Here is a 27408-nt window from a genome sequence, read left to right on the forward strand (position 1 = left end):
TGTTCTAGAAAGAAAACTAGACTAAAATATCACCAGAGAACATAGTCAGGCCCCAAAATTTTCCAGATCTAGATTAATTTCTTATCAATAGGGGAATAGGCTCATGTACCTTTGCTCTAAAATACAGTTCCCAAAAGGAGGCGATTCTGGAGGTAAAGAGATTGGAAATATTTGTGAGATAGTTTTTGTGCTTAATAGCAAAACACTCTTGTGAAAGGTTTTGTGTAGTAAATTTTGGTTTTCTACAAAGAAAAACAATGTATGTATATATACATGTAGATACATAAGCAGATTCAAATCAATGTCGCCGATAAACTAAAACCTAAATCAAGTCCTATGCCAGTGGTTTGTAAACATGTTGGTCTGTCAGTTGATGAGAGGAAGTGAAGTGAAGACTCTGAGAAAGTCCTTCCCAGTGACATGAATACTGAAAAGATCACAGTTTTCATTGCCCTGTCTCAGACAGGCTCATTGTTCACCCTGCAACGCCCTAGCACCCACATACACAGGGCTCCATCTTCATTCTCTCTGCCTCTCCACCTGCCGAGTGACATCTGGGCAGCGTGACATTCGAAACAGAGATATCCCTTATAGCAATTTTGCCAGTCTGACTTTCCCCTCCTTTCATTAAGGAGAACAGCAGGTTGGACCTCCGTGGTAACCTCCAAAAATCTGGCATGCATGGCTCTCCAAATGTCACCTATCTATCAGAGTGTGCTTTTCTGCTCCTGGCAAGATGGAAAGGATGGAGAAATGAGTTGGCATCTCAGACTGCAGAAAACTGGGTTTCTTTAGCAAGCAAGGCCTAGGGCTATTTTAGGATAAACTTCCAAAAAATATAAATAAATAAAGTAAGAGAACAGGTCATGTCCTCTATTTCTCAACTGTCTTTACTTTTCACAGCTGCATCCATTTTTCCTATTTGGACTTTCCAATACTGACACTTTTGTTGTAAAGTTCAAAAGTGTAGAGCCGGCCTAGGCATATCTAGGTCCAATGCAAAATATATTGTGCCTATATATGTGAGCACGTGGACATGTACATATGCACATATATATATATATATACACATATGTGCATGCATACACAGAAACACTGAGCAGCTACTGCTAGCCTGAGATATAAGTCATCCACTGAAATGAGGATTAAATCAAATCAGCTTCCTTCCCTGTTTAATAATGAGACCCACTTCACCACTCTATGTCTCTGCTGTGCTAAGCCTCTAGGTTAATTGTCATTCTCCAAATAAATAAAAATCTCTGTCCTGAAAATAGCCCTAGAAAAACAACTAAGTGACTTGTAGGGCTTTTCTCTTCTTTTTTCTGGTAACACATCCTTTTAACATGGTTTTCTGTCTTAATGAAGTCATGGTCCTTTTGCAGATTAGAGAACCTGATTTCCTTCTGAAGGAGCAGTAAGAAAGCATTCTGCACAAATTGTTCATTCTCAGCTTATAAATGGATTAATTTAGTGCTTTCACTGCTAAGGAAATGTGTTCTGTGTTAGCACTGAGAAGTACACATTTTTAGTCTTCTCACTAACTGGCAGAAAAAGGTGTGATTCCTAAGCTTAAGCTTTGCTTCTGATTGCGCTAAGGGGGTGGAGGGGGTAACATTCAAATGTGATATTCATGTAAGCCCTGAGAAGGGGTTAACACTCTGGTTTTCTCTTGGAGGTATTTCCTCCAGGGAGAGCAAGCTGGTGACTAATTTTTATTCTAAATACAGAACAGCTGCCTATTTATTCAATGGTAAGAAGTGCAAAAACACAGTAACAGGGTGATCAACCACCCCTGCTCCCCCCGGCCCCGGACACACACACTACAATATCCGGTATTGGCATTGAATGGTACTTTGGCAGACCCTCAATCTGTTCCAAAATAGCACATCTGGCCAGTTCAAGGGCCTTCCCCAGCTCTGGTCTCCTAACAAATAACATGCCAAAAAAGCCTTAGCTCAAATGGTACTTAAGACCAGATCAAATCATTCAGAGTCAGTGTTACACCAATTCACAATAACCCAATTTTTTAAAAGACCTTTGGACATGAGGAAGTAAAAACAAAAAATATCATAACAAACTATATGGACTAGTATTCTTAAACAATATAACATATGTTTATGTATTCAGCATAAAAGGAAAGAAAATGACTCCAATTTGCACATGAAGCCAAGAAATCCACATCAACTGTAATTTTAGGCTTTCAGACTATTCAGTCAGAGAGTAGGGTGAGATAATGGTATAATTGGTACTGTTACCCTCTTCAACTTGTAATATGCTCTCTGGGGTTCATATGTAACTCAGCTAACTCATTTCTGCCTAGTGACACTGCTTTATGTATACAGACTCTTTGCACCCATCCAAATAAATCTTTTAATAGAAAAATAAAGTGATAGCATCTCACTCTTGAAACTAGATTGCAAACTAGATTGTGACTTTCATTTCTACCTCCTCCTCCTTCTCCTCCTCCTGCTTCTTTCTCCTTTTCTTCTTCTTCCTCATTATCTCTCTCTTTCTCCCCACTCTTTCTGACACACACATACATTCTCTCTCACTCTCTGTCTCTCTCTGTCTCTCTCTGTCTCTCTGTCTGTCTGTCTGTCTGTCTGTCTGTCTCTCTCTCCCTCTCTCTCTCTCTCCCTCTCTCTCTCTCTCTCTCTCTCTCTCTCTCTCTCTCTCTCTCTCTCTCTCTCTCTCTCTCTCTCTCTCTTCTCTCTCTCTCTCTCTCTCTCTCTCTCACACACACACACACACACCTCTGAGCTTGCAAGGAACAATTTACCAATGGAGAGAACGACATGGCAAGGATCTGAGGGCAGCTTCCAGCTAACCCCCAGCAAGACACAGGGGTCCTCAATCCAATGACCCTTGACGACTCTCATTGCCTTCACCAGAGTTCGTGATAACTTAAAGCAATGGGTAACTAATATACACCCTAAGCAATCTTTGTATTTACTTGTAGTTTTAGACCTTGCATCTTTTACTTTTATCTCACAACTGCACTCTTTCAAAAACCAAGACTTCTTTTCTCTTAAACTGATACTTATCTGGACTTTATTTCTTGTAGTGAAAGGTATCACTAAGACATTTCCATCTCAGTTTACTGAAATAAATTAAGAATGACAATAAAAAGAAAATACAAAATAAATTGCTCAGGGAAGATAGATTTTTGAGCCACAGTGATCACAGACTTTGCAAAATGACTAGAAATGTGATGCTGTTATTGATACATGTATTCATCCACACCACTGGAAAAAAAGATATCAACCCAGACAAGCTAAATTAATCATGAGAAAGGTAATCTGAAAAGAAATATAATGGTAAGCTTTACTAGATGCAGTTGAAAACCAAAGGTGAATAAGAGGATACTTCAAAAGGCTCAGAAGGTAGTCACTCAAGTAAACAGTGTATTTTTGTGCAACCAACATAATTAGTACAACAGATTATAGTATATAATTGTAAGCATTAAAATAAATTAAAGATAACAGAGAAAATATCCACCCTTTAAAATGCTTAAGCCTACAAATGATACATATTGTTTCCAATCAACACAGTACTTCAACAACTACCGATGTGCAGTAAGAGGAATAATTTGGTATAGTCCAAACTGGCATAGAAGTCAAGACCTTGGTTCCAGAACATCCCCTATGTTATCTCAAACTAGACAGCTGTTAGTGCCAGCCATGCCACTAACAGGGGAGTCCAAATGGAGTCCCTTATCAGATTATGCCCAGTAGAATATGAGGTAGAAAAACCTGGGTTCTCTGTGAGATGGGTAGATAAATCAGTCAATCTTGAAGACTCTGCTAAGTCTGGACTTTCTAATTTGGTTCCTTTTCATACTGATGCCAGCCTACATTAAATTTTTCCTTCCAAATGACAGCTCTTCACTGATATAGAGTAATCCCATATGTTTTTGAACTTTAACGGACTTAAAAACAAATCTTAAAAAGAGTTGTCCTTTATATGAAATGACTTCAATTTTGTACAAGCAAATGTGATGATGGTTAAAGTTGTTTTAAAAGGGGAATGGGATAGCTAACAAAGAGTAATGGAAGAAGTGAGTGTGATCAGAGTACAACACATCCATATCCATATCCATAAGCATGGAAAGAACACAATGAAATTATTTTGCACAATTAACATACACTAATATTTTAATAAAAGAGAAATAAATGTGATCACAATGAACAGGTCAGCCTCCAGCTAACTAGGAAATACAATCTGATGCTGGGAGACACATTACAAGTGGCTTCTTCGGCTCAGAAGGGGAATAGGAATGAAAGAAATCAGTGGGGAGACATCCTGCTACTGCTATGCAAGCTGACACTGGCACCTCTGCAGCCTGCTGACAATTCCTAAATGAGACAGGAACCTCCCCCCCACCCCGCACTAAGACTCCCTGTATAAGCAAATTCACTCAGCAAATGATCCAGATAAACCAGTGGTATGAATTGGAGCATGTTGAATAAACAAGACTGCCCTGTGACTTGCTCATTTTCAAGTCATAGCATTTTGCAAAGCCTGGTATTCTGCAGGGAATAAAATACACAAACACACAATTCACACAAGAGGAATGGCCAGCTCTGAGTGTCCTAGCCAAGTCTTTATTCTTGAATCCTTTTTTTAGCTCTGTTCCGTCCTCACCCACAGAATAATTTGAAGTCTCGCTAAGAGTGCCAAGTCTCCCTTCATGTTTTCCATTAATGTTTAAAACTTGCTGAAGGATTCTTAGAAATTGCATGGAAACATTGTGCTCTCTGTAATTTGTATCCGTAACCTCTGTAATGCATATGTTCTCCTTGGGGACCAAGTGTTGAGATCATTCATAAACTCTGGGATCACATGTGGCACAGCAAACTGGTGACATCTGACCATGGCAGACTCGAGGCCTGTCTCTGGCAATCATTTCTTTTTGCTTTTCAGCTAAGAAGCCAGTGTTTGGCATTGCTTCAAGACTTGGAAGTCCTATTTTTGGCAAAGTCTAGCATCTGATATTTGACAGGGATCTGCAAACCCTATCCATTAGTGTAGGAGGAAGTTGAGGATTGGGGCTAATTAATGTTTAATCAGTTCCTCTTTTTTCCTTCCCTTAAAGAGCCCTGGTCCATAAAATTGTTTATGTTAAGACTGATCTCTTCAGATTCAAAGATAGCTTGAAAAGAAGGACAAGTGAGAAACTGTGCTCAAATACAGTGCTTGAGAAAGATGACATTCAGAAATGCATATAAACTAAAGGTGCTATGTTCCTCTCCTGCAGAACTAAAACTTCCTCTCCCCTGATCCTCCACCTGAAACACAAATGTTCTGCTCTGCTCCCGAGGCAACTGTCTTTGTACACCTTCCCATTTAGTACTAAATCCAGCATTGTCCACAAAAAAAGGCCTATAACTCTGGCCAATAGAAGTTATAATACATTCCTTTTGGAGCTATACAAGCAACTTTAAAAGACAAGAAAATAATGTCAGACAGTGCTGCAAGATTATGGATGGATAGATAGATAGATAGATAGATAGATAGATAGATAGATAGATAGATAGATAGATAGATAGATAGATAGATAGATAGAGATGATAAATGGATTGCATAGAGAGAGAGAAATAGATGGCCAGAAAGTATGCAAATTTTATATGATTTACACTTATAGTATGATTACTAATAGCCATCTGTCTACTACTAGATTTTCAATCTGGCTTCCATCCCTTGAGCCTCAAGTCTTCAGCTAGAGCAACTGGTACCAGGATGTTTTATTGGAGAGGTGTGGTAGAATAAATACATTCTTTGTCCACTAGTATTTTTTCAACCCGTTCTTATTTTCTTATTCACCCTGTACCTGTACTGTTAGACCACAGAAAATGAACATTGCTGAAGTTCAGCTATCATACATAAATTAATATGCATATATACTTATGCATATATAAACATATAAGTATATGTAAATATATACATATTTATAAAACTTTTCTTCAGTCTGTTTAAGGGTACCTTTAAATTTAAACTGCACGTAAGTGCTTATTTAAATTCAAACTTCGAGATTCATTTTTGCCTGATAACTCCACTTGTCAATTTGAAGAAAGAAAATGAAGAGTCCTGTCCTATCAAGTAAATATTAATGTGCTTCTTTATTCTGGGTCCCAACTGATTACCACTCTCTTCCCACCATGTTAGTCCTTATCTGAAGGTATTTTTTTTTATAACATTCCAATATTCACTATTCACCAAGGTATACAGGCTCAGCAGCATCTTCCTGTCATTTCAGCAGCAAGGCATTATTGCTCCAGTATTTCTCTCCCACGGTGTATTCTGATATGCATGATCAACAGGAATTACAATGCCAAGTAACTGCCAGATGTCATGAGTTATAAACTCAATAGTCTAAGGATTATTACACATTAGGGTACCCTACAGTGCAAGGGTGTCCTGGAATTTATGTGTTATTTATTACCTATTGGCAAGGTCTCAAAGTAATCTCACCCCTGCTGATGAAATGGGGGTTGGAAAGAGAAGAAGGTCAAGGTTAACCTTTCTTGTCACCAATGCTAGTTACTTTGAAACTACTTACTGTTGCTTTATCTTTTCCTCTTGTGTCTGAAAGTCAACAAATCTCTGAATGACGTAGAGAGGTATATTATAATGCCTACATGGGCCTTTTCCTTGATTCTGTTAAATTGATGATTTCCATTATTTCACTTGTTTTTAACAAGATATTTTGCAACCATACCCACTGGAGGTGCCATATAGATAACAAACATGAATCTTACCATAACCTTGAACTGAAATTTTAATATTTAGAAACAACCACATTTTATATGTCTACAGACTCATCAGTATAACCTACCCAGTGTTAGGATTTGCATATGTCCACATCACAAAATATCAGAATTATTCTATGCTGTCATGAATTTTGCTGGAATGGATGAAGCTTGACATCTTATATTCTTCAGGAAATATCCTGTTTGATTACTACATGACAAGAACCTTGAAGTATTTCCTAACCCAGACTGTAGCATGCTTATTTTTAAATCAACTGATTATAAAAAAATTCTCTATCACCCTTGTACCCTATTGCAAAGCTCTACTACTTGTCTTTTCTTTTGCCACCAAGTGATTTCTGAATGCTGCAGTTAACATTCAGCCATCACATTACTCATCTACCACAAATCTTCAAACGCATAACCATGTTTTGACAGGAGAAGAGAAAGCAAGAAGCCTATCCAGGCACTTTTTGTTTATGAATTCAAATGTTTTAAAGACCAAATTTAAATTATGTCAAAGAATGCATATGATACCATTGACATTGATTGGAAAACAATGTGCTCGACTAGTTTTGTTTACCCATGAAAAGCACAATTTCATGCATTATTGATGCTAAGCCCACTGTGCCCCCTTATACCTCCATGAAAACAAACACTTTAAACAACAAATGCTGAGTATCTTCTAAATGTGTAAGCAACACTGAGTTCCCACAATCAAAATATCGGTGCATGACTTTTTTTTTCCAAAAGTGATTAAATATTTTAAAAATCAAATCAACATGTCATTTAGGAAGTCAGAAACAGTTGTTTTAAGTGAGTGTTTCTTTTTTAATCCTTCCCTTCTGTCATATACTAGAATCACTCTTGGCTAGCCACAGAGTATGGGCTTAGCAATAAGGGAATAAATATAATTACCTACTGAGTCTCTGGCTTTATTTTAAATCTGGGTTCCCTCATTGCCCTCATTCTGGGGAGTTTCCACACTGTGACTGCTTAGTGATGAAAAACAAACATACATAGCCACTTTTTTTCTTTGTTAGGTGAGGAACAAATGCACTATATGGTGATAACTACCTTTTGGATGTGATGCCTTCAATTCCTTTTCCTGGAATTCTATCAAAATCTGGTAAGTAAGATCTACCACAGAGCCTGCCAAATGTCCACTATTTAGGCCTAATCATGACAGTTCAAGAGTCATATTTTTAAAATTTACATTTGATCTTAATCACCAATGTCTATTTCTATGCTCAAAATATTAATTGCTTGCTTTGAATACTGTTTATAGGCAGTAAAATCTCACTTCCTTCTCCTTAGCTCAAATAGCTAGAAGGAATTTTATACATTTCTTCTGAAAAAATATCTTCTATATGACCAAAGAGTTGTGTAATGATACATGATACAGATACTGTTTGTGTGTGCACACGCTCATGTGCCAACACTAGGAATTGAACTCAACACACTGAGCTCTTGCTCTAGTTATTATAGATTTAGTATTATAATGTAGAAATCAAAGAAGAGATGGTAACACTTTTCAATGCACAGACCACATCCAGTTATGGAAGGAAGAAGATCAAACCAGTCTGGCTTTCCTGAAACTGTCCTGGTTTGAATGTTGAATATTAACCAACTTCTAATAGAAGATGACAATTACTACAAATGAGTATGGTGTGAGTTTGGACTTTCATATAATAATAAAATGTGAAGCTAAATGTATTTAGATATAACTATTTATATTATAAAATACATGCATATGTCCTGATGTCCCATATTTCTTATATTTCCCATATGCTTTTAATAAATCCATTAAATAGGGCAAATTTCTGAAGTCCCTCAAGTATAAGTTTTGTCAAATATATTATGCCAAATGTATTTTTAAAGGGATTTCAATAAAATGTTGGGCTGGGATGGTGGCTCCATGGTAGAACGCTTGCCTTGCATGCATGAGGCCCTGGGTTCGATTACTCAGCACCACATAAGCAAAAAGAAAAAAGCCAGAAGTGGCACTGTGGCTCAAGTGGTAGAGTGCTAGCCTTGAGCTGAAGAGCTGAGGGACAGGGTCCAGGCCCAGAGTTCAGGCCCCACAACCGGACCAAAAAACAAAAAAACAAAAAACAAAAACAAAACAAAATCAATAAAATGTTTACTTTTAACTTGCTTAACAAACACCAAATAAATATTCATTTTTCTCTTTTCAACCAGTTCTAGTTCTACTTGTGTTGAGCAATATAGGAATTTGGTTTTATAATTATTTACATTTTTAATTCAGCAAATATATACTTCACATTCGTTGGTTATAGACACAATAGAAATACTTTAGGACTAGAAGGTATTTGAAGCAGATATTATCCCCATGTGGTGTTTAAGACAATTAGAGACATTACCATGTTTCACTCAGAAATCATAATTTGAAAGTAGAAAATGTGAAGTATCAAAAACAAGTACAAAGGATTTTCAGAAAAGGATTTGTTGGAGGAGCAAGTTACATTAATTATTACATTAATAAATTCCGTGAAGAAAGCAAACACGTCGAAATGTTCTTGCATGTACATAAAACCCTCTTGGGAATAACATAGAAGAAATTAATAATAATACTTGCCTTTGGAAAAATAAAAATATTGAAAAGCAAGGGATGAGTGAAAAAGGAATTATGACATTTGTTTTAACTTTTAAACCCTGCAAATATATTTATTACTTGTCAATATCTGTAGCTAATTATATATTATAAATTTAATACCTAAACAGAAAATACAGAGTAAGAATGTTTCCAGAGCTGGAGACATGGCTCAAGTGGTAGAGTGCTAGCTTAGTAAGAATGAAGCCACAAGTTCAAACCCTAAGACTGCCCCACAAAAAAAAAAAACAAAAGAGCTAGGGAGAGAGTGTGTGTGTATGTTTACAAATCATCTTTGAACTAGATTCAAGTCAAAGTGTTTTGAAGAAGTTTTGTGAGTGTAGTTTACTATAAAATTCTTTCAATGGTATCCACATGATGCTGTTCATGTTTATTATTCTTACTTACTAAGATGGCTAAGGTTTGAGGATGGTAGTTCAAAGTTATCCCAGCAGAAAAGTATGACACTCTTATCTCCCACTAAACACCAAAAATTCAGTAGTGGATCTATGGAGCAAGTGGTAGAGTGCCAGCCTTGAATACAAAAATGAAAAGGGACCACAGGCCATAGTTTAAATTCTAGGACCAAGATACACACACACACACACACACACACACACACACACACACACACACACACACACACACACACACACACACACACACACACACACACACACACACACACACACACACACACACACACACACACACACACACACGTATTCACAAAAGGATTTTTTAATGGTACAAACTATAATTTTATAGAACAGTGGCTATTTAATGTAAAGATTAAGGAATTATCTGTATATTGTAAGCTTGACCTTGAGGTTAATCAATATATACTTCTTTAGTTATTAGTTCTTTTTAAAGATAAAATAAAAATTCATAAGCTTTTGTGTTGAGGGTATCTTTTAACATTTACAGAAGGCCTACTAAGAGCTAAATTTAAAAGATATAAAGGTGAATAAGAGCTTTGCATGTAGACCTAAAGTTACCTAATTGTCTCAGTAGAGGCTGGATAAATGGTGCACAGTTTTTAAGAGAGAGCCTGTTACAGCAATGTGTCTTAAAACCATTGTACATACTTCCTGCCAGCACATACTCCAAAAAAACCAAAATACCATTTATTTCATAAAAATGTTCATCAGCAATCCCAATTACACATTGTGAATCCATAAGCCACTTTGTAAATGTGACTTAATAAAATTGTAATTCATCATTAAAAAATAAAAATAAAAAAATACACTACATGAAGATTCTCTGTGCAATTTTCTTTAGAGGAAATGTAACAAGCCTTGCTTAACTTTAAACATTTCTAATGTTTAAGTACACTAAAATTTCTATAAAACTTCCATTTTGTATAGTTTGAATATATAAAATGGACATTCGTTTACTTTAGAATAATGTAAAATACAAATGTGCAGGTTAAGTATAAAGACATTATTCAATCTCTTAATAAACTTTTCCTTGCAGGATAATAGCTGATGACATAAACTAAAACGCTTTTGAGTGTATTTTAAACAATAAAATTAAGTTAATGAAACTTTCTCTTTACTAGTACATCCACTTTTTGTTGACTCTTTTAGTTTATGATAATGTCAGCTCATTAAAATGTTAGTTAAAGCTCATTAAAATGCATCATGAGAGGTAACAGCTTCATTTCCTACTATGACATAAAGAAATAGAGAATGCTTTATTATCATTTAGTGGTTTTCAAAACTGAATATATTTGCATAGTAAAAAGGTTCACTGTATATTTTTATTAGACTTCAAAACTTAACCAGTCTGAAGTTTTAATTGCTTTAGAAAAATACATTTTCTAAAAAGTAAAGCTCCAATCTTCCTGCTGAACTAACTAGGGTAACTAGGGAGCACCATATCTTTGCTGTTTTTGAGAGGTTGTACCTAACTTTTTGCTGGGATTTTTCTTGAAACTTGATTCTCTTTCTACCTCTGAGTATCTGGGCTTACAGGTGTCACGCTCACAGCAGAGGTTTCTGGTGTTGTCACTGTTTTTCAATTAGAGTAAGTGACCATGTTAGAGATGATGGTTATCAGAAAGAGAAAATCGTTCAATAAACATGAAAATACACTAACATAAACCTTTGTCTTTCGAGATTTGTAATGATTAGATAAAACAGAATTATTATACAATAATGGAGAGCATAACCAAGTTTCTGATGACCTTTGCAGCAAAATATGCAAATTGTTTTAAGACTTAAGTCTGGCAGAATTAGAAATCATATTAGAAATATAATTAGAAACGCAGATTTAACTATTTCATGTGTTTTTCCCTCTTACTATGGCTAAAGTACATCAGTCATAATAAGGATTTTAGTAAATACATGAGAATTACTTTAGAAAAATTCCTGTAATATTTTAATATTTTCTTTACCAATCCTTCAAAGTGAAATCCTTAGCACTAAATTACTGTATAAAATGGATCTTTAAAAAGAAATCTGTTTCATCCCTTGTCTTCCAGTATTATTTTCTATTTTATTTTAATAGTCATTACTTTTATGTGTATTTGCCATGAATTTCCTCTTCCTAAAACTTATTCAGTTCCAAACCTTACATATAATTGTCCCACTAAGCCCTTTTTGTTGTTGTTGTTGGTTGTGAGGTTTGAACTCTGGGTTTGGGCATTGTCCCTGCACTCTTCAACTCAAGGCGAGCGCTCTACCACTTGAGCTACAGTGCCACTTCCAGTTTTCTGGTGGTTAATTGGAGATGAGTCTCACAGACTTTCCTGCCTGGGCTGGCTTTGAACCACAATTCTCAGATCTCAGCCTCCTGAGCAGCTAGGATGTCAGGCATGAGCCACCAGTGCCAGGCCCACTATTCTTAATTAAGCCTTTCTAGTTCTACCTCCATGCTGACAATCCCAAAATATAATGCTCCAGGCCTGAGACCCTAGCTTTAGAGACATCTCTAGCTTTATTCTGGGGTCAATTCAATGATCTTGCCCCTATTGGGTTTTTCCACACAGCAGACATAGTTATTTCTCCAAAGTCATTTAAACAAAATCTTGTTATCCTTTTGTGTAAAAATCTCTAATGTAACTCCCATCACAGTTACAAGAAAATCAAAATACCAGCTCTGGTGTATAAGGCAGCTTGAGATCTGTCTCCTTATCTCACAATGGCTAATCACCATGTCATGCATTCATCCTTACCCAGGCTGGCTCTTCTGCTCTTCTAGGGAAGATAGTTACTCCTTCCTTGCTTACTTGCTTGCTTGCTTGCTTGCTTGCTTGTTTCCTTCCTTCCTTCCTTCCTTCTTTTCTTTCATTCATTCTTTCTTTCTTTTGTCAGTTGTGGGGCTTGAACGTGCAGCCTGGGTGCTGTCCCTGAGCTCTTTTGCTCATGGCTAGTGCTCTGGCACTTTAAGCCTCAGCGCTACTCCCTAGTTACTTCTTTAGTTGCTCCTTGGGCACTATTCAGCCAGCCTAGCAAATGCTCTACCTTAAGATAGTTCTTTTCTCATGAGTCAAATCTGTTCCTAAGTGTAAGGTATAGGAAATAGGTAGGTTTCATTAGGTAGCCATTGAAGACAACACCTCGTGCTATTCAGGCAGGAAAAGAAGTTTATTTACCAAACTCCTGCCCCTCCCCCCCACCTTCCCCATGCATGCTAGAGAGGCATGGCAGAAAAGAGGGGAGACCCACCCCCAGGCCAGGACTTACCTAGGCCAGGCACAGGAAGAGGTGTGGCCAGGTGGAGGAAAGGTGTGGCCACACTGGATCTAGATGTGACCTAGCAGAAGAGGGAGATGACTGCTTCCAGGTGTTCCAGTTACCTAAGTAACAGATACCTGGTGGAAATTTAGCCAAGAGGTAGGGAGGTATCTGCACAGGGCCTGGATGGCCTGGGGCAGACCTTGTTTCTCTTTGAGAAGTACCCAAAACAACAAGAATATATATGCCATTTCCCTTGCTTTTACATTGTGCTGTACCTCACAAATCTCTATACACAATTATTTGTATTAGTTATCTGCTTTCAGTAGAACGCAAGCTAGCCCCATGAAGGCAAAGACTTAGTTTAAGTATATTCAGAGGCTAAAATGCTGTTCTTGGCATAACCTTGCTTTACAAATACTTGATGCATAAAAGATAAATTGTTAAATTCATGTCCGTTGTGTATATATACCACATTTTCTTGATCCATTTATCTACTGAGTGGCATCTGGGTTGGTTCCATATCTTAGCTATGGTAAATAATGCTGCAATAAACATAGTCGTGCTGGTAGCTTTAGTGTGGTCTTGTTTGTAAACATTTGGATAAATGCCCAAAAGTGGGATTGCTGAGTCATAGGGGAGCTCTATGTGGAGTCTTTTGAGGAACCTCCATACTACTTTCCAAAGTGGTTGAGTAAGTTTACACTCCCACCAACAATGCAGTAAGGTTCCCTTCTGTCCACATCCCCTCCAGCATCTGTTGTTATTAGAGTTCTTGATTATAGCCATTCTAACTGGGGTGAGGTGGTATCTCAATGTTGTTTTGATTTGCAATTCTTTTATGGCTAGAGAGATTGAGCATTTCTTCATATGTCTATTGGCCATCCTTCTTTCCTCTTCAGAGAAGTTTCTCTTTAAGTTTTTAGCGTTAAGGCTAAATTTATTTTTTAATTCAAAATTCATGATGAAACTTCCTACTTTGAATAAATTCCCAATATGAGTTTGCTTCTATACATTTGCATAAAAAAACTAGAGAACAAAAGCTAATGCTAGGTGACTTTCTGACCAGAATTACATTGGTAATCTCTATAATGAGCTATTGAAGTTTTATTCAACATATGCTCAAATCCTCAGTAGTATAGTCTTCATATTTCCTGTTAAATAAACCAACCCACTTTTTAGTAAAAGTAAATCTTCTAATCTCTTTCAATATTTCTCTCCCTTTTTATTGACTTTATACATAGAGCTGAAAACACATGCAACTGTCTTAGAAATGGTTTACTTTCTCAAAATGACATTTCTGTGCAACCACAAGTACAAACAGAATCTTGTACCTACCACTATTCTAGGATTTGGTGAATGAAAAAGAGTTTGAGTCCTGGCACAGTTGCTTATTTGGTGTGGATTTGTGGCAACTTGTTGATCCTTTCTAAACTTCCTCCTTTTCATCTTTAAAGTGGGGATGGTGGTGCCTATTACTAAAGTGGCAAAAAGAATTACATGAAAGTAATTTGAGCATTTGTCCCGCACCTGAACAACAGATAGTCCATTTAAATTTTATGTTCCTTACAAAGTAAATATCTTTCCACTGTGATAATTCTATTGATTTAGGAAACAAAATAAAACTTAGTTATTAGTCATATACAACAAATTATTTTTATATTATTTCATTAATTTAAGTATATATATATAATATTTAATAGCATTTTATGCCAGAATAGTATTATTTAGTCTCAATAATCTGGCTAAGCATCTATATTGTTAGCTATTGGCTGAATATAAACTTTAATTTTTGTTTTATTAATTTATTAAAAATAAAAATCTAGTCACTGACTTTCTGTATCATCTTTCTCAGTCAATATAGATGAGACAATTAGGTCAAAACTTTTACCAAAAGAAATGGTCACTGACATATAACAAATGAAGATAAAAAGTTACAAGTATAAAATCATAATTTATGTCTAGTTCTTAATGAACAACTTTGTTTTTTGATTGGCTATAGATATTAAATTTAAATAAATGTTTCTTCTTACAAATGTTTCTTCTGCTCAAATCTGAAAGACTTTTTTCTATTTCTTTTTTTAAACACACTAATCAGATATTTGGCATTATTTGCTAACCTAGGTGTCTGGTTATCAACATTATATATGGATAATTTTGGTAAAAATCTAAAACCAAATAATTTCTTTCAAGCTCACAGAAATAGCAACAAACAAAAAGGTAAAATAATAAGAAAAGAAAACCATATAATTCATTATTAGCCTATCAAATTTTGGATCCCCCAAATCACCTGTTCTTGACAGTTCCATCTCCCACTTTCCAAAAGCCTGTTAGTAAAGCAGGGCAGTCCAGCCCACCCCGGGACATCTTTAATTGACTTCCTAGAGAGTGTTATCAAGAGCTATTCAAGCAAGGCTAATAGTGCCGGGATATTGCTCTCACATAACAAAGCTGGTATGCTGGACTTTGAAAAGACTGGAGGGAAAGTCTGATCTCTACTCCAAGTGGGAGCAAGTACCAAGTGTTATCTGAAAAGCAACAAATCATCCATCAGCAGTCCTGACTTCGAAAGATATGGAAGCAAGAGAGGGAGAAATTGTTGCCCAGTTCTCTACCCAGCACTCTAGTTATATTGTGACCTCAGGGTGTGTTTGATGATAAGAACTGAAAACAAGGAAAGACATCTGCTTTACAGAGGTTCCTCTTCAGTTAATTCCGGGTCTTCTACTAGTGTGTTCTAGCACGTGGAGCCTTCTTGGCGCTGGTCACTGGTAACTCGTGCATGTAATCCTAGCTACTCATAAAGTGGAGATCTGAAGATGGCGGTTCAGAGCAAGCCCAGGCAAAAAACTGCAGGATATTTTCATGTCCAATTGGCAAGAAAAAAAAAAAAAAAGCCAGAAATGGAGAGGGATGAGGAGGAAGTTCAACAGTATACATCATCTGGGGAATATGCAGATTTCAAAAGGGTGAGATCCTACAATTAATGTTTATTCCCAGAATAAATATTAAACAGAACCAAATTGAACCCATCTCTGGTCAAGGGCTATGATAGCAGCTGAGGAAGCAACACTGAGCCAAAATATACATAAACCTGTCGACTCCACTGAGATAGCATGCAGACAGGAAGCCAAATATGTGTGACCTCAACAGTGAAAAACACAGAACTTCAAAGAAAGAACCATGAAATCATAATAATTTAAGAAAATTGTAGGAGAGAGAAATAATAAGGCATAAAATAGCAAAGATGATAATAGTTTAGGAAAGACAAGACAACTTTGTGTGTGTGTGAGTGCGTGCATGTGTGCATGTACATATGTGTATATGTGGTTGGAGAATCCTTTTTACCATATGTCCATTTTGGTTTAGCAGGATGAAATTTTTAAACTTTAAAGTTTAAGTAAAATAAATAATATACCTAGCAGCTGTGTTGATTTTCTTTGCAACTTAGAAGCATCTCAGATACATTTACGTATTCAAAAGCTTAATGACAATTAAATAAAGGCACATTCTAAAATTGACTGATGAATATGATAAAGCATTGAAGTAAACTGAAGTTTGGGACATGCTTCTTAACTTGATAGAATTGCAAATGTGAGTTCATGAAATACTCTGTTCTTCAATTTTCAGTATAGTCTGCACTTTGATTAATGATCAAAATTTAATTCTCAAATTACACAGCTTAAATATCTTTCATTTTTCTCAAAAAATGTTTTATGTTTCATATTTTCCTTCTACTATCTTATCTTTTCCCTTCCAAACCGAGACAGTATCTAGTCTTCATAAAATTTGTTTTACGTATTCTAGCATTTTCATATTAACTCAGAACATACAGATATAAGTATGCAAAATATGTTTAAATTGTTTTAATATTAAGTTAGGGGACATAGAAAGAAAATTACAGACTTGTTATGCATATATATTATTTCTAACAGCTACCATTCTCAAGAACACCCAACAGACACTATAATAAGCATATATTCTCTATAAGTCACATTATTTTTAAGGTAGCTTATCCAACTCAAAGAAATATATTGTCCAGGTTTTAGGAAGCGTCTTTCCAAAGGTCATATAGCTTAGAGTTGGAGAGCCAGGGCTGCTGTCTGATAAAGCATGCACTGTCCATGTCCATTACTAGAAGGGGGAATGAATAGTTTAAATCAAATTATCAATATTCCATTTGAGCAATAAGAATTGAAGTGTCTTTCCGTCAATATCAAAGGGCATTGAGTAGATTTAAACATCTCAGAACCCAGATTCACAAGTTTAGTTAGAAAAAACAAAGAAACAGTTGACTTTTCAATGTAATTATTTCAAAGAAAAATATTTCAATATTAGCAACCTGATAATTCTCATGTGGCGTCTGCCACACATATAACCTTAGAGCAACTTTCTCCCTAATTACAGAAGACATGTAGATTTTCTATTTCCTAGAGTTGAAATAATACAAGCTAAAAGAGAAAATTACTTTATTAAGTGGTGAGGTTCAGTCTTTTTTCTTTTGGATCAGTAATAAAATAAATATCCCATTGTGCTTACCAAGTAGGTTTTTGCCTTGTTTTTTAACCAAGAAAGGCTGACTTGGTAATAAAATGCTAGCCAGTTTCCATGGCCCCTTGGCCGTCTGAATTTGCTCCCTGTGAGAGACATCATTTTTTTTACTTGAATAATTTTGTATAAATAAACTCAGATTTTTGCTAGCTAAGCACGTGAAAGTCATATAAAGCATACCTAATCACACAGTTTAAGCATTCAAAGTGTAGCATATCACAAAAACTGCAGGACTGTTTCTGTCAAAACCTGTCACCTGATGCATAAAATTGTTGGTTTTATGAGTCATTTTTCAGTGAACTCTAATGAAAACAGGGCGACATGAAGATTTTAATGAAAGACACAGATTCCCTTCTTTCAATGAAACTCAACCTAAAATATTCTCACCATGATTAAAATAACATAATTGCTACTAAATAGAAAAAAATTTCCTCTCCAAGGTCCTCAAAATTTACAGACTGATGGCATGTATGTTATCATGGTATACCCATTAATTTATATTTGCCAATCCAACTGCATATCTAACAATCAAAATTTCATTTACTTCCATACGCATTTTTAAAAGCCAGTTCAAAATCCCAAATATATGCCTTTTCTGTATTCTCATATTTTTTTTCTAGAAGCTTAGTGCTTGTTTATTATTTTCACTAAAGTGAAAAATTCATGTTATCCATGCTCAAGTTGGTTTTAGTAAACCTTAATTAATATTGAACTGTGGAATAGAGTATTTAATAAAGCTTAATACTAGAGAACAGTCAAACTAACTTCATTTATTATGATTAGTTCACCTTCACATGCGATCAATTGACATATCTGATTGAAAATACAGTAGTTTAGAAACATTTACTGTTCATTTGATCATTAGTTTGGGAAGTTTGCTACTTAAAAATAATGTATTCATATGTACAAGTGTAATTTGTACTTCATATAAAACAATATAATTACACTAAATGAGACAGATCATAGATAATTTTCATTAACATTTACTTATTAACTTCTGTGTACATAGGTTTGCATGCAAACATTTTCACATTGGCTTTTAAAATGCTTTTTTGATGACAAGGCACATTGTTCTCAGTCTTAGAATTCAGCAAGATGATAAAACTATCATAGGCCTAAATTCAGTAAATGGTATGAGTACATTGTTTCCCAAAGAAACTGACAATTTCTTGAAGATTTGATTACTTCATTTCATTTAATTCATTTTTTCTTATTTCCATCTCCATCCTAGACAGCCTCATCACCCCAAAATTTAATGGCTTAATAAAACCAAATTCATGGCCAACAACAAATATGCTATTGGCTTGCACTTGTGTGGGACAGGGATTATGGTTTCCTGTGCAAGTCTGTGGGTCTTCTTGCTTGGGCTACTCATTCATGTACTATCATCTAGAAGTTTCATTGGAGGCAAAGCTGGTTTCATACACAGACAATCTAGTCTACTAGCTAGTTGGAACAAATTATTACTACTGAAACAGTAGACTGATGTATGCTTTGTTAAAACAAATCATAAGGCCAGCCAGCCCAAACAAGCAGTAAAGAATTATAGTTTCTCTCTTGACTGAAGAACTGGCAAAGTCACATTGCAAAAAATTTAGATAAGATGATGGAAGAGATAGTTTGACTCATTTTCCTAATAGTTTTAAATTATTTTATATCCATAAAGAAAAATATACTTATATATATATCTCAAGAGAATAACTCAGACATTGTCACAACAATGTACATATTTTTATAATCCTTCCTTGATAAAAATTTAAATTATAAACATAACCAGAATTATGACATAGATGGATTCTATATTGTAAACTAGAATTTCTCAATTAGTAACTTTGATGGTTGAACCAGCAGATGAGATGTAACTTTCTTCTGAATGTAAAGAAAAATACTTGCTAATCCTAATGGATGCTATTCATTGCATTTCTACATGAATTGATTCAATATCAAAAATAAATTTCATCCACGGTGAGGTATGAATTCCATCTATCTCCATAAGCTCATTATATGGGTCATGTGGCAGAGTGATAATAAGTAAAACCCTTAATCAGTACAGTGATTTGAAGTTAGTAAAAAAGTATGGAGTCGATATATAAACATGGGCCTGAGCTAAATAACCAATACCACACATGCACAGATACACAAACACAGAATAATACAATAGTTTATTATAATTTAAATAGCATGCATAAACTTTACATTTTAGAAGTTTCCTTTAATTTAATGTTCTGAGAATTTAATTAAATTTAACAACAGAACAATAATATTAAAGAACAAAATGTTCAGTTTTTAAAAAGCCAAGAATTGAATATTCCAATAGAAGGTATATTAACCCAATTTTCTATTACTATAATAAAACACCTGAGGCATTCTTCTTTAGAGATGAAATTTATTTCACTCAGGTTCTGGATGTTTAAGGGCATAGTGCCCATATCAGCCCAGATTTAGCAAAGGTCTCAAGGTGGATGGGACCAAAATGTCATGTGCTAGAAGGAATCATATCCTCAGATTGAATGCCAGAGAGACCTGCTGGGTTTGTTCTTTTCTAACAGGAATCAAGATCCTCAAGACCCCCCAAGAACTTCCTACTGCCTCCTAAGGATATAGTTCCAGTGACTTAAGGAATTCCCAGTGAGCTGTACCACTTAACATCACCACAATGAGACCTAACTTCCAATACATGTCTTTTTTTTTTTTTTTTTTTTATGGGACAAGCCATGTCCAAACCATAGAGCATAGTATTCAGGGATAGCAATCCTGGCCTAAAAGATTACTGGTGCCTTGTTGCTGTGTATATTCACAGACTATCCATTGTGCTACTTTACTAGAATTAGCTGTTACTGTGAAACACTTCAGGGTAGAGTAGTATTTGAACTCTCAATAAATCTTGAGAGAACATCTTTAAATAGCAATTGTTCATTAGTCGGTTCTCCTTTATCAAACTCTGCTCGCACTTTTCCTTGGGAAAACTTCAGACTCTCTAGGAAATTAAATAGTGTCTGATTGGCTTGTTTACATTTTCTCATTTCCCAAAACCATTTTGCTTCATTTACTGCATTCTGTCACAATGAAAGTGATTTGGGGATTTAAAATGCATTCATTCTGCTCAAACAGATGTCAAAGCTGGGGTACATTGGTTTTAACAACTATTTTGGGGCCATGAGAGGAATGGCTTTTCCCATGTAAAACTCTATTGTGAGCATCCAAGAATTGTTTTCTATTTTTTCCACTGCTATATTTCACTAAACTTTGTGAAAAATAGTTTTGTGTGGCAGGGTAGAGAACTAACATTCATTTCCAATTTAGAATACACTACTGCTATATTGGAGAAATTATACTTCATGGAAATAGTTTCATTTTACCAGAAACCACATATACATTTTTGAACACTAGAAAAATAGGCAATGTGTATTTTCACATGCATTAGGTGACTTTCAAAGGAAAAAAAAAGCTATGTTCCTTATGCCTTTTAAAAGCTATGACAACATAATGAAAGATTTGACCATGTACTTTTTTTACTATTGGGTAGAGTGATCTTACGGTGCTATGATAAATAAATATATTCAGTTCAATGTGACTAGATGTGAAACATAATGGCTTTCATACTCTTTCATTTTATTATTGGTTTCAACTTATATAATCCACATTGCAAAACAGTATATGAGACAGAGAAGAAAGAGAATGTGAACTACTTGAATTATCATTTTCCTTGTGTCTGTCTGTGTGACTTTAATATCTACAATTATATCTTACTAAGTGCTTCTTTGACAATTAGATGGTGCTGAAAGTATTTTGTGACTCAAAGTATAATGCTATTAACATTAGCTAGAGACCAGGGAAAAATCAATACAAATTTTGCTCACAATTAGCAAATAATTTAATGATTTCTTGCAGCTTCTCTAGAGAGGAGAGTTGTGAAATCCTTGAATTCAATGGATGATACTCTGGATTTATTTCTACAGAAAAGCTTATCTCACAATCCTGATGAATAAAGGCATAAGTCCAAATGAGTCAATGCCTCAGGGTAATTGGAGTTACAGACCCAATTACTGCATGTCATCCTCAGTAATTATTTCACCTATCAGTATATTAGACAATGGATCATCAAAGAAAAACTATTTTTCCTATTAAAAGTTAGCACAACCATATTTCTAATTGTTAAAAAACAAATATTACCTTCCTTGTTATAATGATTAAACAGTTTTATAAAAAACACATATTCCTATCTTTTTTTCCTCTAGGAAACTCTCCTAGAAATGATACCTTCTATAATTACAAATTAAGGTTATTGACATAGTCTTTACTATGGAAATATTATGCTCATTTTGTGGATAAGCTTATGAAATTTCTAACCTTAATTTACACAATTATTTTTCATTTCAAGGGTCATTTTAATTTTTTTTCCTATTAGGAATTAGATCTAAAAATGATTAAGTACTGCTGATGGTCATTTTTTGGTATATGTGCTGATCCTTGGGCTTGAAGTGTGTCTAAACATTGTTTATCAGCTTTTGTGCTCAAGTCTAGTGCTCTACCACTTGACCCACTGCTCTACTTCTGCCCCCTTTTTTTTGGTATTTAAGTAGAGATGAGAATCTGACAGTCATTCCTGCTTAGTCTGGCTTTGAACCACGATCTTGCGGTCTTAGCCTCCTGAGTAGCTAGATTACAGGTGTGATCCACAGTGCCCAGTGTGATGGTCATTTTTGAATGGCTATTTAAGGATGTAAGTCCAGAGCAGTCTAATCACTAAGGGAGGGTCATCTTTCATGAGTATTTAATGCTTTGATATTGAATTAAAAATATATTTATATACATGCAATTACTAAACATCAGTTTCTTAACTGATTATAAATAATACTGATATCCAAATTTTAATATCGTAAATCTAAATTATCTTAATTATCAATTAATTACATTATCTATTTAAAGTGCAAAAGAAGGATTATTAAAATTTCTACTATTGGCATAAGGTAACTAATAGTGGCAGATGCCCATCATTCTGGTCTTGGACAGTGAGTCTCTCCAGTTAAGCACTTGTGCTGATTCCTGCTTTGTATGTCCCTCCCCCACAGTATAACCCCTGCTTTCACTGTATTTGATGTCGGCATAAATTGTGGAGGGGAAGGGGAAAAACAAATCGTTTAAATAGGGATACAGGTGGACCCATTGCAATAATGAGATGTACAAGTCGTGATGTCAAAAAATGAACTTTACAACTTTGGTGCGGGGGAGGGGAGGAATAGCAGGGAGGATTGGGTGGGGGGGGGCGGGGAGAGGATTGGAAGGGATGGGAAAGGGAAACAAAGGAGAAGGCTACAATGCTTGATAAGAAATGTACTCATTATCTTGCCCATGTAATTGTAACCCCTCTGTACAGTATTTTCACACAAAAAAAGTCTCTATCAGTAGACGAAGCAAAATATTTTAACCATATGATAAACAGTGTGATATGCCAACAACTTAATGATTTTCATTTGCTCAAAAGGGAAATATGCCATTTAAATGATAAATGTGAAATGCAAACCAACTCAGAATTAGGGATGGGACATCCTGGATGGACATACTTCCCATCCTGACTCAGTAAGGGTAGTTAGTAAGGATGCCTCTTAACATTCCAGACATAGCTGACAATTCCTCACATCTGCTGACTCAGTGAACTGGATATTCTTTCAAACCAGATGTGGAACTCCTACACTTCTCCTATGTATTCCAGAACTTAAATAAAGATCATTTCTACCTCCCAAGGTTTTGAGGAATAGATGTGCTCTTCTGGTCATTGCTACCCTTTTCTCCCACAGAATTCTACATTTGAATCCCTCAGAGACCACACTATGGAAACAGTAATTATTCTTTGGAAAAGTTGAGCTGCTAAATGAAGAGAACATGTGCATAATACTTAAATGAAAGGGAGTATTGCATAATACAGAACTGCAAGGGCTGGAAATTATTTCAGACATTTTATATGGGCAGTTACTTACCATATCACAACAGATTTTTGAATCATAAGGCTGTGCTTAGCATTGGACTTTATTTTTTTTCTATTTAAAGCATGTCTTTGGCTCATTTGAATAAAAGTGCTACAAGTAAAAGTAATACACACACGAATTCTTGTGGAACTGGCCAGCATTTAGAATTTAGGGGCATCTGCTCCTACTGTACTCACTGGATTAATATACCATGTTACTTTCTGTAACAGAAATTACAGTGACCTGCATCTATTTTACATGATAACATCAGATATTAATATTTCACTAGATATTGCTATCTTATTATATTCATATTTTACTATGTCTTTTTAAATACTGTTCAAATGTATTTTATATTTTGGAGTTTTTTCATAGAAAAAAGTTTTCCATTTAAAAAAAGAGAAATACTGCAAGTTACAGTATTGTCTCCTACATAATAATAGGATGGGCTCCCATCATTGCCAGCTTCTACCTTTAGACTGGAAACAGTATGCCTAACAATTTACAACTATGGATTTTATGTGTGTTATATCTAAACATCTCATTTTTTTCTTAAATTTAAAATGTATTATTAATGTTTTTAGTATGCTATAAATAACACGTTGAAAGCATCAGTAATAAAGATTACTCAACTTGTGTTTTCTTTGATTTGCTGAGCTGAATAATAATGTGAAATAGTATTCTTCAAGTGTTTCTAGGATTATTCATCAAAATTGCATTTTTAATCAATAAATTAATTAATTAATTTTTGTCGGTCATGGGACTTGAACTCTGGGCCTGGGTGCTTTCCCTGAGCTCTTCAGCTCAAGACTAGTGCTCTACCACTTGAGGCACAGCGCCACTTCTCAAAATTGCATTTTAAAGCTTAAAAGCTAGCAGTATGTTCTCTATAAGAGGCGAAAAGTCACTTTGAAAACTTTGACAAAGGACATTTATCTTGTAACTTTTACTCTGGGTGATCATTTTTCTTCAGTTTGATCCCTAAAGGCCTCTGAAATAGATATTCTTTATAATACTGATTTCTTACATAGTAGAACTCATTTTATAGATGGATTACTGTTCATTAAAATTTGAGCATGGTTGGTGCCCGTAGCTTAAGCCTATAAGGCTAGCTGCTTCTGAAGCTGAGATCTGAGCGTAGAGATTTGAAGTCATCCTGGACAGAAAAGTCTAAGAGACTCTTCTCTCCAATTAACCAACAAAAGGCCAGATGTAGAATGGTGGCTCAAGTAGTAGAACATGAGCCTTGAGGGAAAAAAAATAAGAGAAGGTAAGAAACAGCAAGCAGGCCTGAGCACCATATTCTTTGCTGTTTTTGAGAGGTTGTACCTAACTTTTTGCTGGGATTTTTCTTGAAACTTGATTCTCTTTCTACCTCTGAGTATCTGGGCTTACAGGTGTCACGCTCACAGCAGAGGTTTCTGGTGTTGTCACTGTTTTTCAATTAGAGTAAGTGACCATGTTAGAGATGATGGTTATCAGAAAGAGAAAATCGTTCAATAAACATGAAAATACACTAAAATAAACCTTTCTCTTTCAAGATTTGTAATGATTAGATAAAACAGAATTATTATACAATAATGGAGAGCATAACCAAGTTTCTGATGACCTTTGCAGCAATTATGCAAATTATTTTAACACTTAAGTTTGGCAGAATTAGAAATCATTCTTGTAATTCTGTTGAAGGCATTGTATATTTTACAAGGACAATTTAAAACTATATTTCTTGATTAAATAAGACATTATTTTATTTCTGTTTTTAATCAAAAGTGCTGTTTGTCTCCATAATTTTCTGCAGATGATTACAGAATCTAGAAAAAAAGTTATTGCTGTTATTGATATATTGAACTATGTTGGTATTGGTATATATACATAATTTGAGTTGTTTAGGAACAAGCTGTCCTGACCATTTGGGAAAAAAAAATCCAAGTTTATTGTGTTGAGTGTGCACAGTACTGAAACTAGTAGTCATATTGGCCTAGAATTGTTCATCTTATTTTTTTACATTGTACAGTCATAACAGACTATCTTAAATATATAAGGCCATATTGATATGTGTTTGATGACAGATATCAACAAAATATTCTCCAAAAAATGTAAAAAGGGAGAGGAAACAAAATACTACAAATAGGAATCAAAAGTTTAGTAACTATAGAAAATTAGTTTGATGGTGAAGGACAGGCTCATAGGGTCATAGCAAAAAGGCAAATGTCTACAGAGAGAAGGTAACACCTAGCCCAATGCTCTTCACACTGGGATCTTGCTGTGTCCTTAGACAAATGAGCTGTGTGCATGGTTCAAGTGCCAGAGTGCTTTTCTAACAAGCAAGAATGCCTGAGTTTGATCCTCAGTAAAAGACAGACACACAGACAGACAGACAGACACACACACACACACACACACACACACACACACACACACAATAATAAATAAATGGTATTAACAAAGATTATTTTACTGAATTTTTCAGTTAATCTAAACATCTAGTATGCAAACATGCTACATTTGTATTCTTTGTTTCTCACATGAATGCCTATGTTATAATTATCTTTTGATTTGAAAGGCATAAAGTCAAAAACATATTTCTATTTCCACATTATTCTGCTATGTCATTCATTAAATCAACATTCTTTAGCTAACTGCTTGAAAAATACTAGTCCAATATAGGTTAAACATGGTCAAAAGTTATTTGAAGAAAGGGTAATGTATATATTATGAGGGGTCATGAAGAGACCTAAAAATATTTGTCTATCTAGGAAAGAAGAGGGAACAGCAAAGGAAGACTGTAAGAAAAAATAGAACTATGTGAAGAAACTGAAATGATGAAAAGAGTTTTCAGAATGTCAACCTTTTCCTGTATAGGTGACCTTACACATTAGACTGTGATAAGTCAATACATTGTCTTTTCTTGAATGACATTAATTCAAGAAACTCTTCATGCCTATGACACTATTCTTTCTTAGTATTCTAAACTGTACCTTGCAAGGATTTACTAGAGGATATTTCACAAGAAAAGGGAAGAATAAAAACACAATCCATAATTTCCAGAACTAATTGGATATCAAATTTACCAATTCATACTAGAAGCCATAAAGTTATGGGCTTAATATAATACAAATTTGATGCAATGGAAAAACATATGAGCTTTTCATTCTATAAATGACACCTTCATTCTGTTTTAAAACTTCGTTCATCATTCTGTTCAAATGCTGAACAAAATAAAAGTACAACTTCAAAAGTAATGATTCCAGGGTCATAGAAATTGAATTCTTTTTCACTACCAGGCTTCAAACTTGAGCAACACCTCCAATACTTTTTGCTCTGCTTTTTCTGAGTTAACATCTCAGGTGGCACATTATGATTCCTAGCTTTTTCTGTTGAGAGAAATTCATGGACATCTCTTGAATTCTTGCTTACCAGGCTGGTCTGGAATTGTGATCTCCTGATCTCAACCTCAAACTCTCATGTAGCTAAGACAGTCATGGACTACTGAGGCCAGCTATTGGGGGAGAAACGGTCTTATAATTCCTTCTTGGGCTGCATTAAACTGTGATCCACTGAATTTCCACCTCCTTGGAAGCTATGCATTACATACAAATCTACACTAAATCTCAGAACTATTTTCAGAGGTATGAGACATTGGTGGTTTTCATTACTCTACTGCATTATTTTGTCTAGTACCCTAGTTTTGCATATTGCATTGTTTTGTCTTCCAAATAATAGAAGTTTGACATTCAAATAATAATATTAGGAATAGATTTCCAAAAGAATAGATTGCATTTACTGAAGGTTATCATGTTTTACTGTAGTCATTCTATCAAAAAATGTGTCTTTTAATATCTTATGAT

The 27408-nt window shown here is 35.1% G+C and overlaps 1 protein-coding gene across 13 annotated transcripts in view; it reads right to left on the reverse strand.

The window, feature by feature from the left end:
* The window catches only part of Robo2 (roundabout guidance receptor 2), a 1450478-nt gene that overhangs the window by 162406 nt on the left and 1260664 nt on the right, over positions 1-27408 (reverse strand). The window lies entirely within an intron of this gene.

This window comes from Dipodomys merriami, unplaced genomic scaffold (assembly GCF_024711535.1).
Source record: "Dipodomys merriami isolate MVZ:Mamm:240054 unplaced genomic scaffold, mDipMer1.0.p SCAF_2, whole genome shotgun sequence".
NCBI classification, from domain to species: Eukaryota; Metazoa; Chordata; class Mammalia; order Rodentia; family Heteromyidae; genus Dipodomys; species Dipodomys merriami.